The sequence below is a fragment of the Arvicanthis niloticus genome, chromosome 9 (assembly GCF_011762505.2).
Source record: "Arvicanthis niloticus isolate mArvNil1 chromosome 9, mArvNil1.pat.X, whole genome shotgun sequence".
Classification (NCBI taxonomy): Eukaryota; Metazoa; Chordata; class Mammalia; order Rodentia; family Muridae; genus Arvicanthis; species Arvicanthis niloticus.
In genome coordinates this window covers 68,997,453-69,008,748 of record NC_047666.1, presented here as the reverse complement: position 1 = coordinate 69,008,748, position 11,296 = coordinate 68,997,453, and positions in this window count along the sequence as shown.

Sequence of the window (11,296 nt, the reverse complement as noted above, 5' to 3'; positions counted from 1 at the left end):
TTTAGTTCAGATTTTATTCATTTGAGACTATCTCTGTGCCCTTTGGTTAGTCAGGCTAAGGGTTTATCTATCTTGTTGATTTTTTCAAAGAACCAACTCCTGGTTTTGTTGATATTTTGTATAGGTTTTTCTGTTTCTACTTGGTTGATTTCAGTCCTGAGTTTGATTATTTCCTGCCATCTACTCCTCTTGGGTGTATTTGCTTCTTTTTGTTCTAACACTTTCAGTTGTGCTGTCAAGTTGTTAATGTATGTTCTTTCCAGTTTCATTTTTTAGGCACTTAGAGCTATGAGTTTTCCTCTTAGTACTGCTTTCATGGAGTCCCACAAGTTTTGGTACGATGTGTCCTCCTTTTCATTAAATTCTAAAAAGTCTTTAATTTCTTTCTTTATTTAGTCCTTGACAAAGTCATCAGTGGGTAGAATATTGTTCAGTTTCCACTTGTATGTGGGCTTTCCATTGTATTTGTCATTATTAAAGACCAGCCTTAGTCCATGGTGGTCTGATAGGGTACAAGAGATTATTTCAGTCTTTTTGTATCTGTTGAGGCCTGTTTTGTGACCACTTATATAGTCTATTTTGGAGAAGGTACCATGAGGTGCTGAGAAAAAGGTATATTCTTTTGTTTTAGGATGAAATGTTCTATAGATATCAATTAAATCCAATTGGTTCATAACTTCTGTTAGTTTCATTGTGTCTTGGTTTAGTTTTTGTTTCCATGATTTGTCCATTCCTGAGAGTGGGGTGTTGAAATTCCCCACTATTATTGTGTGAGGTGCAATGTATGCTTTCAGCTTTAGTAAAGTTTCTTTTATGTATTTGGGTGTCCTTGCATTTGGGGCATAGATGTTCAGAATTGCGAGTTCCTCTTGGTACATTTTTTCCTTTGATGAATATGAAATGTCCTTCCTTATCTTTTTTTATTATGTTTGGATGAAAAACAATTTTATTTGATATTAGAATCGCTACTCTAGCTTGTTTCTTGGGACCATTTGCTTGGAAGATTGTTTTCCATCCTTTTACTCTGAGCTAGTGTCTGTCTTTGTCACAGAGGTGTGTTTCCTGTATGCAGCAAAATGCTGGGTCATGTTTATGTATCCAGTCTGATAGTCTATGTCTTTTTATTGGAGAGTTGAGTCCATTGATACTAAGAGATATTAAGGAAAAATGAATATTGCCTCCCATTATTTTTGTTATTAGAGGTGGAATTATGTTTGTGTAGCTATCTTCTTTTTGGGTTGTTGAAAAATTACTTTCTTGCTTTTTCTAGGTTGTAGTTTCCCTCCTTGTATTGAAGTTTTCTATCAAATATCCTTTGAAGTGCTGGATTTGTGGGAAGATATTGTGTAAATTTGGTTTTGTCATAGAATATCTTGGTTTCTCCATCAATAGTGATTGAGAGTTTTGCTGGGTATAGTAGTCTGGGCTGGAATTTGTGTTCTCTTAGCGTCTGTATCATATCAATTCAGGATCTTCTGGCTTTTATAGTCTCTGGTGAGAAGTCTGGTGTAATTCCAATAGGTCTGCCTTTACATGTTACTTTACCTTTTTCCCTTACTGCTTTTAGTATTTTTTCTTTGTTTTGTACATTTGATGTTTTGATTATTATGTGACAGGGGTATTTCTTTTCTGGTCTAGACTATTTGGAGTTCTGTAGGCTTCTTGTATATTTATGGAAATCTCTTTCTGTAAGTTAGGAAAGTTTTCCTCTATAACTTTGTTTAAGATATTTACTGGTCCTTTAAGTTGGGAGTCTTCACCCTCATTTATATTTATTATCCTTAGATTTGGCCTTCTCATTGTGTCCTGGATTTCCTGGATGCTTTGGGTTTGTAGCTTTTTGTATTTTGCATTTTCTTTGACAGTTGTGTCAATGTTTTCCATGGTATCTTCTGCACATGAAATTCTCTCTTCTATCTCTTGTATTCTGTTGGTGATAGTTGTTTCTATGACTCCTGATCTTTTTCCTACATTTTCTATCTCCAGGGTAGTCTCCCTTTGTGTTTTCTTTTTTGTTTTTACTTCCACTTTTAGATTCTGGATAGTTGTGTTTTTTAATTCCTTCACTTGTTTGGTTGTGTTTTCTTGCAATTCTTTAAGGGATTTTTGTGTTTCCTGTTTAAGGGATTCTAACTGTCTACCTGTGTTCTCCTTGAATTCTTTGAGAGTGTTATTTATATCCTTCTTAAAGTCCTTTGTCATTGTCATGAGAAGTGATTTTAATTCTGAATCCTGCTTTTTGGGTGTGAGGGGGTGTTCAGGGTTTGCTATGATTGGAGAGCTGGGTTCTGATGATGCCAAGTAACTTTGGATTCTGTTGCTTAAGTTCTTGCACTTGCCTTTCGCCATCTGGTTAACTCTAGTGCTACCTGCACTCACTGTCTCTGACTGGAGCCTGCCTTTCAGGTTATCTTGCTTGTGTCTGAACTTGTCAGGGTCCAGATGTCCCTGTGATCTTGTAATCCTGAGCTCCAGCTTCTCTGAGTACAGTGGCTCCTCTCAGATGTTTCAGGATATGGTGTCTCCACTGTAGCAGACCAGTTAGGTGTCTGCTGCTCTGGGTACAGTGTCTCCTTTAGGATGTCTCAGGATAAGGTGTCTACTGCAGATGCCCACTGCTTTGAGTTCAGTGGCTCCTCAAGGATATCTTGGGATATGTTGTCCACTGCTCTGGGTTCAGTTGATCCTCTAGGATGTCTTGGGGTATGGTGTCTGTTGCTCTGAGTTCAGTAGCCCCTCTAGGACATCTTGGAATAAGAAGTCCACACAGGAGCACACCAGCCGGGTGTCTGCTCCAGGCACCAGGCCCAGGTGAAGGGTGGAAGGGGAGTGGTATTCCGCAGGGGTGGGTTTTGGGTATCTGCTGGGTACTGAGCGCTCCCTGCACACCCAGTTATAGCTCTGGGGTGGGTGTAGGGCAGTGGGTGAGTGTTCTTACCTGCCGCTCTGAGTTCAGTGGCCCCTCTAGGATGTCTTGGGATAAGGTCATCACTTGAGTTTTTGATCTTAGCCATTCTGATTGATGTAAGGTGGAACCTCAGGGTCATTTTGATTTATATCTCACTGATGAATAAAGATGTTGTACATTTCTTTAAGTGTTTCTCAGCCATTCATGAGTCCTCTGTTGAGAATTCTTGTTTAGCTCAATACTCCATTTTTAAATTGATTTATTTGGTTTTTTTTTGGAGTCTAACATCTTGAGTTCTTTATATATTTTGGACACTATCCCTATATTTAGATGTAGGGTTAGTGAATATCTTTTCTCAATCTGTAGGTTGCCATTTGTCCTATTGACAGTGTCCTTTGCATTACAAAAGGTTTTCAGTTTCATGAGATTCCATTTATCAATTATTCATCTTAGTAACTGATGCTGGTTGGTCATTGGTTTGGTTCATAAGATCAATGATTGAATCCTGTCGTTCATTAAATAGTCTCATGGGTCAATAGTTGAATTTGATAGTTCTTTGATAGTTAAACCTGGTAGTTCTTCACTGGAAGGGTCATTATTGACTGGTTTTGGAAGGTAGTTTGTTGAGTCTACTTGGATATATATGGTTAGGGCTAGTGGATAATTAGTTGATTCCCATGGGTATTTACTAGTGGATCCTAATAAGTCAATGACAGATTCTAAGGAAGGCTAACAGGAAAAAACACCTCACATCCTTTCCAGTGAGCATGTCTTTGTCATGTTCACCCATTCCTATTCACTGCCCACTGTTCAAAGTAAAGTAAAAAGTAACTTCATATTCCTCTGAGGTCCAGGGGGGAATATCCTGTTTCACAATATGACACAGCTACCCCATCTTCCACCATGGTTGCTCTTTGTCTTCTAGGATAGTGTCATCTCAGCTGTCTTTCTAAAAACAAAAGATGGATTTGTTTCAGAAACAAATGGCTCAATAGAGAAGCTTTTCCTATGCATACAGTCTTCCCCCAGATAGATTCCCTGCAAGAAACTATTAAAGAAGTGCTTATTGCCCTAGCAGAACTGTCTAATATTGTGTTACATGATTCAACAGAAGTAGCAGCCAGTGCCACTTCTTAACAGGAGCCTAGCAGTAAACATTTCATTCACCATTGCCTAAGAAAAGCCTGAAGGTAGTATTACCTGAGAACCCAGCTATATCACTCCTGGGCATATACCCAAAAGATGTTTCAACATACAACAGGGACACATACTATGAACATAGCAGCCTTATTTATAATAGCCAGAAGTTGGAAAGAACCCAGATGTCCTTCAGCAGAGGAATGGATACAGAAAATGTGGTATATTTACACAATGGAGTACTACTCAGCTATTAAAAACAAGGAGTTCATGAAATTCTTAGGCAAATGGATGGAGCTTGAGAATATCATCCTGAGTGAGGTAACCCAATCACAAAAGAACATACATGGCATGCACTCACTGATAAGTGGATATTAGCCCAAAAGCTCACAATACCTAAGACACAATGCATAGACACATGTGGGTGCTTTGGTTTTATTTTAGAAGGAGTAGCAAAATACTCAACCAGAGCTCCCAGGGGCTAAAACTCCAGCCTGAGAACAGAAAGGGAGGGACTCATGGCTCCACTTGTATAGGCAACTGAGGGTGGCCTCGTTAGGCAACAGTGGAAGTGGAGGGCCAGGGTCCCCGAAAGTTTGGACCCCTAGTGTTGGGGAATGTGAGAGCAGGGAGACGGGATTGGGAGAATGATGGAAGCACACCCTCATAAAAATTGGAAGAGGGGATATGAGATAAAGAGTTTTGGGGGGAGAAAGGAACAGGAGATAACAGAGAAAGGTAAATACGTAAAATAAATATCCGATATTAAAAAAAAAACAGATAATGGGTCTGGCAAAAAAAAAAAAGATAGTTTCAAACGATTTTCAAAAGTTTCTAGGAGATGCTTATTGGCTAAGATCTTATTTTAAGCTCTTCACAAAAGAATTTATGTCTCTGTTTAATATTCTTAAGAGAGATGCAAATCCTAATTTCCCTCAACAATTAATTGACAAAAGAGGAGTCATTTTACAAAAAGTAGAAGAAGCTTTCATTAATTGATATATAGATTGATTAATTGTTGGCTGTTTTATAATAGTCCTTTGATAACAGAGATTATTAATAAAGAATTATATTTCTTTAAATAGTGTCTCCATGACTCTCTGAGGGTGGAAGGAGCATGCCTTGTTTACTCTTAACTTTCTAAAACTGAAAGCTCACAGCAAATCTGCCGCTGATTGCCTCAGACATTGCTGAGACCAATAAAAACTATGCCACAACTGTGTGGAAGGACACTCTTACCCTTAAATGGAATGGTCAGGATATATGGGGCCGAGTATTGATATGACTGTTTGATACCACAGAAGGCACAACTAAATGGCTGCCAAAAAGATTAATGAATTAAATAGATACCTCCACAAAGCAGGCCCAATTATAAATAAGATGAATAACAATTGACATCCAGGGAAGAGAAATTTCCCTGAGAATTCCCTTCTTTTTCCTTTCCAGGTAAAAATGAATCACCCACCATGTCTGCTGTTGGAAGTTCTAATCTTGATGCTGGCTTCTGGACTTATACTACTCAGACCTTCCATGGGCCATTGACAAGGACATCAAATAGCTAGAGATTGCCATTACTAATCTGAAGAAATCCCTTGTTTCATTGTCTGAAGTGATCTCCAAAAATTGCAAAGGACTTTATTGGACTTGATTTACTCTTTTACAATTGAAAAGACTGTATACAGCTTTAGACTGTGTACAGCCTTTAAAGAAGAATGTTGCTTTTACATAGACAAAACAGGGATGGTTAAAGAGAGCATGAAAAAGGCCAGAGAAGGTCTTGAGAGAAGACAGAGAGAGAAAGAGAAAGATGAGAGCTGGTACAAGAATTGGTTTTCAACCTCTCCATGACTGTCAACCCTACTTCCTTCCATTTTGGGAACATTAATTGGGTTATTTTTGCTTATTTCTTTTGGTCCCTGGGCCTTAAATAGGCTAAGTAACTTTGTGAAACAAAAGATAGATAATCTGATAGCAAAATCTATTCAGATACATTGTCATAAGTTAGCTATGAAGGACCACGAGACTCAAGATGAGGTTGTTACTCTATCCAGGCTGTTCCCAAATCCCATCTCCACCCAATCTAAATGAGGGGACTTCCACCCCTAGACCAAGCAGAGAGAAGCCACCCAGGACCACCTCTGTCTGGCCATCTGAATTCTTGCTTAGGCTGCGAGGCTAAGCACTGCAAGGGAATATAAATAAAAGTTAAAAATATGTTTCTGGGTTCCCTGAGGGACAAGCCTGACTGCATAGGGATTGATGTCAAAAGTATCCCCTCAGCAGGAAAAACACATCGGGACGGGTATGGCCCTCATGCCTCACTGAACAATGACAGGAGGACTGGAGCCATTACAAGGTCCCCTTTAATTACTGGAGGTCAGGCCTCTATCCCCGCCTTGGCAAGATTAGAATCGCCATAGCCCTTCTATACTTGGAGAAGGGAGGAGATGTCAGGGGCAGCCCTGCTTATACACTGAAGGCCTAAAATCAGCCATAAGCCTAAAATCAGCAATAGGCTTGACTTACATGCCTGCTAACACAAAGTCTTGGGTCTCTATGGAAAAAGCACTGAAACAGAGGGCTATAAACTGTTGTAAACAGGCAGCTTTTGTTGAAATCTACCAGCCTGAGTTGTCATAGACCTTGTAAATAGGCAGCCTTTGGCAGATAGTACCAAATTAGATAAGGACAATTGAATCATAGGCAGAGTCATAGTGACCTGACCCCTGAACCTTCACCCAGCTGATACCCTGTTCTGAAAGATATCTGTACTTCCCCTGAACACCTATGCTCCTGTGTCATCCCCTTTCCCACATCTTGTATTTTTGTGTTTATAACCCCCATGTTAAAAAGTAAAAATTATGATTTGATAAAACACACACACACACAAACACACACACACACAGAGTGTTCCCCTGGTTCTGCTGACTTAGCTCTTGACAATCTATTTTCTTGTTCTCAGAAATACTTTGAATTATAAAATGTTATTGTGGGTTTTGTTAGTATGCTGGGTAAAATAGTTTTTATTGATCTCATTTTAAACTTCAAAGTTTGTAGTGAGTTAAAATGTCCTTTAACATAATTATAGGTCATATTTATTTTCATATTGTAAAATGCTAGTTAATCTGTTGAATATTTTAAAAAACTGGATTCCTTTTTGAGAATTTCATATATGAACACTGTATTTACATTATTTTCCCCTTTCTCTCCTTCCTCCTACTTTTCCCAACCCCCCATACTTTTTAAATACATCTCATTATTTAATTATTGTTTATATATGTATACGTGTATAAGTATATATGTTTATACAATTATTGATAAATAAAGCGTTTTTAAAAAATATTAAGGCATTTGAGTGCCAATAGTATCAGGAAACCTATTTACATGTTTTCAGAATGCCCAGCTATGATAATGGCTGAAGCAGGAGACATACTAGGGGTGACGTTTAAACTGCAGACTCTGAGGTCCAGTGCCACAACAGTTCTAACAGTGATAGAATAGAGGATCTTAAGCACATTACTTATTTCATATCACCTAAGGATCAGTATTTTTCTTCTTTAAAATAGAGACAAAATATTTCTCTTTATTGGATTATTGTCAGAGTTTAAATAATATGTTCTAATGAAGCATCTAAAACAGAGAAGTTCACAATAAACACTAGCTATTATTTTTAGATACCACAGATGAAACGTACTCAGATCCCCTATAATTTGATATTTTATGGAAAGAAAAAAATATTACCCAGAAACTTCCAGGGGGAAGATGGAATAATGTCAGCAGAAGAAACAGAGGGTCACATGAATTCACTAACTCTGTGACTAGGTTCACAGAGAGACAGAAGAGGCATCTAGGAAGAAATAACTAACAATTAACAGGGGAAACAAAAACATGTATAAGGAGTCATGTTCCCTTTATATAGACAGAAATCATCCTGTGGTTATTTTACCAGTCTCAGAATACATAATTGGGATAGATATACTTTAAAGTTTGAAGAATTCTCACATTGGTTCTCTGACGTGAAGAGTGAAGGCTATTATAGTTGGAAAAGTGAAATGGAAACCTCTAGAGTTGTCTTTGTCAAAGAAATGGTGTATTATAAGAAGTATTACATCCCTTGAGAAATTGCAAAACTAATGCCACTATTGAGGACTTGAAAAATGCATGGGTGGTGGTTCCTATTGTGTATCACTTAAACTCTCCTATTTTGACAGTGCAGACGACAGATGTATCATAGAGAATGATGTTCTGTAAAAAGCTCAATCAGGGAGTGACTCTGATTGCCATTGATTTACCAGATGTGGGGTTCTTCCTTGAGAAAATTAACATATCTTATGGTACATGGTATGCAGATACTGAAAAAAACACACACACATACACATTTTTCCCAGTGCTTATCAAAAAGGACCACCCGAAAAAAAATGCTTTCAGTTGACAAAGCCAGCAGAAGTTTATAGTTCTACCTCAAAGACACATTAACACCCCAGGCCATTATTATTGTTTTATTGAAAATTTTATTTATTTACAATACAAATGTCATCCCCTTTCCCCATTTCCCCTCCGTAGAACTCGCTATCCTATACCCCCTCTTCCTTTATGCTTTTATACCATTTTGATTACATGCATGTATGAAGGTCAGTTCTAGGTTGAGGGTCCAGCAATACAATAGATGCAAATATTCAAGGAACAAGCAATACAATAAACACAAATAGTCAAAGAAAAAGCAAGGCATTAAACCCAGTTACATGAACACTCCTGTGAACATTGTTTCTAAAGGCTTATCAGGATGACCAAAGTATCTGAGCCTACTTCCCTGTCCTAACCCAAGGTTATTTTCATGCCTGAAGTCTACTTTCTTGTTCTAGCCTACAATTTAAATTCTCGTCTGAAATTACTTCTTTGTTCTAGCCTAATATTTAGATTCCTGTCAGGCCATTATTATAACATGGTTAGAAGGCATCCTGTTGTCTAGTGCTTCCAAAACTCATATGGATGTACTATAGTGATGACATTTTACTGATCAGAACAAATGAGCAAGAAGTATCAACCCTTAGCATTCATTGGTAACACACACACACACACACACACATGAAAAATGGGAAATAAATTCAACCAAAATTTAAGTGCTCCTTTCTCAGTGAAATTCTTAGGATCTCAGTGGTCTGGGGAATACAGAGATATGTCTTCTAAAGTCAAGGAAAGTCATTGCAACTGACTCCTCCTACCCATAAGAATGAGGGACAATGTTTTGTGTACCTAATTTGAATTCTGAAGACAATACACTCCTTACTTGGTTGTGTTACTCTGACCTGTGTACCATGCGCCTAGGAGATCTGATATTTTGTTTGAGGCCTGGAATAGGCAAAGGCCCAGGCTGCTGTGCAGATAGCTCTAGAACTTGGATTATATGATCCTCCAGAAACAGTGTGTCTTGAAGTGTCAATGGCAGATAAGAATGCTGTTGGGAGCTTTTGGCTGCAGACATTGAGAATTCAGAAATGTTCTGTTGGTGAAAGCCCAGAGAACAACTGATCAGAGGGTGCTCAACCCCAGTTTATATTTCTACAACACAAGCTTTCATACTTGTGAATCCCATAGATTCAGAACCATGCCTGTATTTTGCTTTCTAATGCAATCACTAAATTACGGTAATACCTTATTTTGGTTCTTAATTTTGAACACAGGGTATTCTGTATGGAATGAATCCTCTTGGGGTACATAGAATGATGGCTCTTTTCTCTTAAATTGTTTGTTTGTTAAACCTAGCCATCTTTTCTTTACCTTTTCTTGGATAATCCAAATTAGCAATGACATCAGCTGACTGGATCTCTCATACTCTGTGGATAACTGCATTGTTTTAAGTTTACTGCAGGGTGGTGATAATTGAGTAATGAAGGTAATATATCTAAGGTCTTGTGGGTGAAATTGTGTTGAAGTTCAGCTTTGAAAACCACAGGGTAAACTGAAGAGGGTAGCAAGTGCAAAGTCAACAATTGACGTTAGTGCTGATAGCCACAGATGGGGGCCCCACCAACAGTGGCAGGTAATTTACTGAGTCAGCATTTATAGTGCTGACCAGAGCAAAATGTTATTTTCTGAGGCCAGTAATCTCTGTGACCTATGAGAAACTCTGAACTCTTTAAACTCTTAGGGGGCTGGTACAAAAGAAAAAGAAATACAGAAAATTATACACAGACACACAGATACATACATACATACATACATACACACACACACACACACACACACACATATACATACATACACACTAGATGAAGCAAAGCAGACTCCAACAAGCAAGTTTAGTTTCAACAATAAAACTCCAACAATTTCACACAGACAGACAGACAGACAGACAGACACAAATTTATACATTAGGTGGATGGAGCAAAGCTCCAATCACCATATATATGTACTCACTAATGGGTAGATATGAGCCAAAAAGTACAGAACCCCCATAATACCACTCACAAATCTTTTGAAGTTTAACAAGAAGGAAAGCCAAAGTGATGATGCTTCAATCCCAGTTTGAAATGATAAATGATTAGTCATGGGAGGCAGAGGGAGGAAGGGACCTGGAGGAAGAGGTGAGGGGAGAGGGGGCAGGACCAGGTATGGGGAGAGACAGGAGAGAAGCTCAGAGGGCCAGTAGAATGAATAGAAATATGCAGATGTGGGGGAAGAGCAATGGAGAACCACTAATAAGTCCCAGACACTGAGGATGGCAGAGACTCTCAGGACTCAGTGGGGATGACCTTAGCCAAAATGGCCAAAAGTGAGGAAATGGTACTTAAAGAGACCACCTCCAGTAGATAGGTGGGGCCCACAGTGGAGGGATGGGACTACCCACCTACCTTCAAAATATTTGACTCAGAATTGTTCCTGTCTAAAGGAAGTGTAGGGACAAAAATGGAGCAGAGACTGAAGGAAAGGCCATCCAGTGACTGGTCCAAATTGGAATCCATCTCATGTGCTGACACCAAACCCTGACACTATTACCTGCCAGGAGCCAACAAGGAGAAGCTAAAAAGCTAATAGGGGATCTTCTCATTGCAGTTTTGACTATCAGAAAGGTACATAATAGCAGTCCCACTATAAAAGAACTTAATAATCACAGATATAATTTTAGGAATTCTTATAGGATCATTATTAAGACTTAAGAAGTCATCTATTTGTCTATATAGCATCACTACATGACAGTACCTCTTTGTGGATCTGCAGAGATCTGCTTCAAAGGGGTGTGCTATTGCTTAG